This window comes from Equus caballus, chromosome X (assembly GCF_041296265.1).
Source record: "Equus caballus isolate H_3958 breed thoroughbred chromosome X, TB-T2T, whole genome shotgun sequence".
NCBI lineage: Eukaryota > Metazoa > Chordata > Mammalia > Perissodactyla > Equidae > Equus > Equus caballus.
Window position 1 is genome coordinate 37,146,009 of NC_091715.1, and position 5,450 is coordinate 37,151,458.

Below are 5,450 nucleotides of genomic sequence, written 5' to 3' on the forward strand. Positions count from 1 at the left end.
CTCTTGGCCACGGGACCAGCCCCTCTTCATTCTTTTAAGAGCCATTTGTATTTTTCTTTCTATGAACTGGCTGCTCACATCAATTTTTATTAGATTGTTAGGTTTTTTTTTCTTATTGATTTGTAAGAACTCTATTGGAGAAATGAAGCATTTGTCTGTGATAAGAATTTCAAATATTTTCTCCAATTTTTCATTTGTCTTCTGACTTTGCTTAGAATGGGTTTGCCAGGCAGAGATTATTTTTATTTAGCTAAATTCATTAGTTTTTTTTTTTTTTTTCCTGAGGAAGATTTTCCCTGAGCTAATGTCTGTTGCCAATCTTTCTCTTTTTGCTTGAGGAAGATTTTCCCTGAGCTAACATCTGTGCCAGCCTTTCTCTATTTTTTCTGCGTGTGGGTCACTGCTACAGCATGGCCACTGACGAGTGGTATAGGTCCACGCCTGGGAACTGAACTCAGACTGCTGAAGCAAAGCGTGCCAGACTTAACCACCAGGTCACAGGGTCAGCCCTAGTTTCTTTTTTTATATATGGCTTTTGGGTTCTGTGTCATTCTCAGAAAGGCTTTCCACACTCTAAGATTATACCAAAAATGTCTCCCATGGCTCTTCAAGTAAATTTATGTTCTCAATGTAAACATTTAAAGTTTGATCCATCTGGAATATATCCTGGGACAAAGTGTGAGGTATGGACCTAATGTTACTTTTTTTTCAGATTGCTACCGCCATTTTCATCTATTTACATAATTTATAATATAAGATAAAATGTGTTATATTCATAGTTTATATATAATTCATAATATATTATATATATTCTTAATAGTATTCATATTTGTTATATTTATATTTATTTTTTGGTCTGCTTGATATGCCCAGGGACTGAAAGGTATTACATTGCTATTGTCTCTATGTCAATCTCTCCCTATATTTCTGCAATGGTTAATTCTGTGTGTCAACTTGGCTAGGCTATGATGCACATTTGTTTGGTCAAACACTAGTTTAGATGTTGCTGTGAAGGTATTTGTGGAGGTGATTAACATTTACAATCAGTTGATTTTAAGTAAAGCAGATTATCTTCTATTATGTGGGTGAGCCTTGTTCAATCAGTCGAAGGCCTTAAGAGCAAAGACTGAGGTTTCCCAAAGAAGAAGTAATTTTGCTTCAAGACTGCAACATAGAAACACTGCCTGAGTTTTCAGGCTGCTGGCCTGCCCTGCAGACCTTGGACTCAAGACTGAAACATCAACTCTTATCTGAGTTTCTAGTGCGTTGGCTCGCCCTGCAGATCGACAGCTCTTGCACTTGCCAGCCCCTACAATGATGTGAGTCAATCCCTTAAAATAAATCTTTCTCTGTCTCTCTCTAAATATATGTATATGGTTGTGTATATGTGTATGTATATACATACATATATTATATGCTATTGCTTGTTTCTCTGGAGAACTCATACAATTTGTAATAGTTTTTCTTTATATATTTTGATGGTACGGTAGTCTGGCATTGAATGTCAAGACAATGAGAATTTTATTTGTACCCTTTTACTAATATAAATTAACTCTCTTTTCCTGATTAATGCTTTTTGTCTTGATGCTCATATTGCCAATTCCTCCCCCTGGCTTTTTTTTCTTTTTGGTCTGCATTTGTTTAAGATATCTTTGTCTATTTTTTACTTTGTAACATATTATGCCATGTTTTTAACGTTATGTCTCCTGTAACTAGATTATACTTAAACTTCTTTTACTCAACCAAGTCTTTTAATAGGGGATTTACATTTTTAAATTCTGAAATTTTTGGTTTTATGCCGTTTTGCTCTGTGACTTATGTATTAACATTTTTCTGCCAATTTCTTTATTTTCAGTTTTGTTTTTATCTTCTCCATTGTTTTAGAAAGTATTTTATTCTATTAGTTGAAAGCAGCTACCTGGAGAAAGAGGAAACTTCTACGTTTTACTACATCTTTCTCTTTCCTGAATTGATACAGTAAATATATTACCTGGTACGTACCTTAGGTTTGTCAAAATCTTTCTTTAACTTATTTTTATCTCATTGATGGGTCCAGAGTGAAATGGCATATTCTGAATCATGCTTTTGAGATTTAGCACACTTTATCTTTACCTCATTTGCCATTTTAACCCATGAAAATGTTAACTTGGGCTTTAGATTCATATACTACTTTTACTACTGTCTTAAAAATTCAGGGGCTGCCTCGTGGCCGAGTGGTTAAGTTCGTGCACTCCGCTTTGGTGGCCTGGGGTTTTGCCAATTCGGATCCTGGGTGCAGACACGGCACTGCTCTTGAAGCCGTGTTGAGACGGCGTCCCACGTAGCACAATCAGAGGCACTCACAACTAGAATATACAACTATGTACTGGGGGGCTTTGGGGAGAAGAAGAAGGGAAAAAAAAAAAAAAAGGAGACTGACAACAGTTGTTAGCTCAGGTGCCAATCTTTAAAGAAAATTTCAGGGGCTGGCCTGGTGGCGCAGTGGTTAAGTGCCCACGTTCCACTTCTCAGTGGCCTGGGGTTCGCCAGTTCGGATCCCGGGTGTGGACATAGCGGTGCTTGGCGCACCATGCTGTGGTAGGCGTCCCACGTATAAAGTAGAGGAAGATGGGCATGATGTTAGCTCAGGGCCAGGCTTCCTCAGCAAAAAAAAAAGAGGAGGACTGGCAGTAGTTAGCTCAGGGCTAATCTTCCTCAAAAAAAAAAAAAAATTTTCAGAACCTAATTTGAGAAAAAAATATTGAGATTCAGATTTAGTTTTATAGTTAGATATGGTGCAATTATTTAGATGCACTTCTGTTTTGACTTGATAATGCTCCCCTCTATGACTTCCCCATTCTTGAGCCTTTTTTGTTGTTGCTGCTGTTGTTGAAGAAGATTCGCCCTGAGCTAAGATCTGTGCCAATCCTCCTCCAGTTTGTATGTGGATCGCTGCCACAGCATGGCTGACAAGTGGTGTAGGTCTGAGCCTGGGATCCGAACCCGTGAACCTGGGCCACTGAAGTGGAGCACTTCGAACTTTACTACTACTCCATGGGGCCAGTTGTGAGCTTTTATTTATTTATTTTTTTTTAGGAAGATTAGCCCTGATGCCAATCCTCCTCTTTTTGCTGAAGAAGACTGGCCCTGAGCTAACATCCATGCCTGTCTTCCTCTACTTTATACATGGGACACCTACCACAGCATGGCTTTTGCCAAGCAGTGCCGTGTCCGCACCCAGGATCTGAACCAGCAAACCCTGGGCCACCAAGAAGCAGAATGTGCGAACTTCGCTGCTGCGCCACTGGGCCAGCCCCCATGAGCTTTTTTTTTAACCTCATCTCTTGGTTGGTTGAAAAATATTGTAAACTAATATTTTTGTAAAATTTTTTCAAGAGGGTGATATGTTTTATTGTCCCTTAAATAGCAGAGAGTGTTTTTCTGACATCTTTACACCTGAAAGACAACTCAGATGTATATTTGGAGTCACAAATTTCTCTCTCTAAAACTCAAGATATGAGAAGTCAAGCAGACTAACTTTGTTTTTATCTGGGCAATTGGACTTCATTTTTCGCCTGAACAATTATAGACACTTTAATATTGTAGTTTAAAACTTTTGCCATGTTGTGTCCAGCTGTGTGTCCCCTTTTATTGACTTTGCCTAGAACACAGTGGTCTCTTTCCATCAACATACACTGTTCTTCAATAGAAGAAAATTTCTGTTTGTGTTTTATTTATTTATTTATTTATTTTTTTGAGGAAGATTAGTCCTGAGCTAACATCTGCTGCCAATCCTCCTCTTTTTGTTGAGGAAGACTGGCCCTGAGCTAACATCTGTGCCCATCTTCCTCTACTTTATATGTGGGATGCCTACCACAGCATGGCTTGCCAAGTGGTGCCATGTTCGCACCCAGGATCTGAATTGGCGAACCCCGGGCCGCTGAAGCAGAACATGCGCACTTAACTGCTGTGCCACTGGTCTGGCCCCTATCCATATATTGGTTCTCCATTTTCTCCATTCTTTCTCCTTTGCTATCATCACTCGAATTGTTTCCATTTCTGTCTTTTTAACATTCCATTCAATTTCTTAGCATCAGTGTTGTTCTTAACACTGAATTCAATTTTCTGCCAGATAAATTTTCTTCTTTACTGTCTCCAATGTATACTTTAATTTTGTTTCTGCTTTTTTAGAGTACTTACTCATTTTCCTCATCCAGTCTGTCTCTCTTTTCATCTCGTCATGTTGGATTTTCATCTCAGCCCCACCTCTTTATACCTTCTGTTTCTTTTCTACAGAAGATTTAAGGCTGTCAACAGGTGTCTAAAGCTTTTTCCTGGGCTCTGATGAAGAAGAGTTCTCATTTCCTCTCATTCCTTTGATTTTTCTAGATGCTCTGCTTTTCTCCTAGCTCTGTGTTTACTATTCTCCTTACCCTCAACTAAGATAGGGTTTCTGTGGGTTCAATATCTGTCTACAGGTGATTGGGCCAGTTACCCCTGGACTCCCCATCTGTCCATGGAAGTAGTGGCAGAATCTCCATCTCAAGTCTGTAGCTGAAGGGCACACTAATGTCTACACACTCTGACTTCACCTTGTGTACCTCTTCTTTACTAATGTGATACACAACATAGTTTCCAGCACAAACTTCTCTCAGGGCTGTTCAAGAAGCTGGTTTTTCCTTAAAGCTTTGGACAGGACCGACTACATAATTTGTAGGAAAATTCCATGCAAAGTGAGAATGCGGGGCCCCTTGTTCAAAAATTAAGAATTTCAAGACAGCGACAGAAGAGCATTAAACAAAGCATGAGGCCCTTTTTATCTGGGGCCCTGTGCAACTGCACAGGTTGCACGCCTATGAAGCCAGTCATGGTTATGGGGACTGCACCTCCTTAAATGTTAAGCCTCCTTTCTTTTCCTCCCGATCTCTCTCTTATTTCCTGCCCACTTGTTTTATCTATCTGCCTAGATAAATAGGAACTAGAGGGGTCTAGGGGACAAGGAGTGGAGGTGGGGGTGGGGATCAGTATACCGGCGAGCAGCCTTCAAGGGTAGAGAAACTGACATCTTTTATTGGTTTAGACACCAAGTCAGTGAGTTGGGAGACAGATGGTGGGTCATGAGGGGATAGGGTGTGGGCTTTAAATAAGTGACTTCCTACCTTTTTCAGTCAGTGTCTTTGAGGAGATGAAGCCAAGGTCAATCATGACTGGGATTTTCTTAATCCAGCCATTTAGAACCATCTGCCTCATAATTAACATCACTTTCACCCAGATCCAAGCCTTAGGTTACCTGTCAGTTTTAGTCTTTGATATTATGAAAGCTTGCCTTTTTTTCTGTATTTGGGGATTTTTGTGAGAAGTTAGGCCAGGATACATTTGGGGGCAAATAGCAATATATCATTTTGAACTGGAAGCCTCCATGGAACAAATTAGGCCAGGAGTCAGCAAACTTTTTCTATATAGGACCAGAT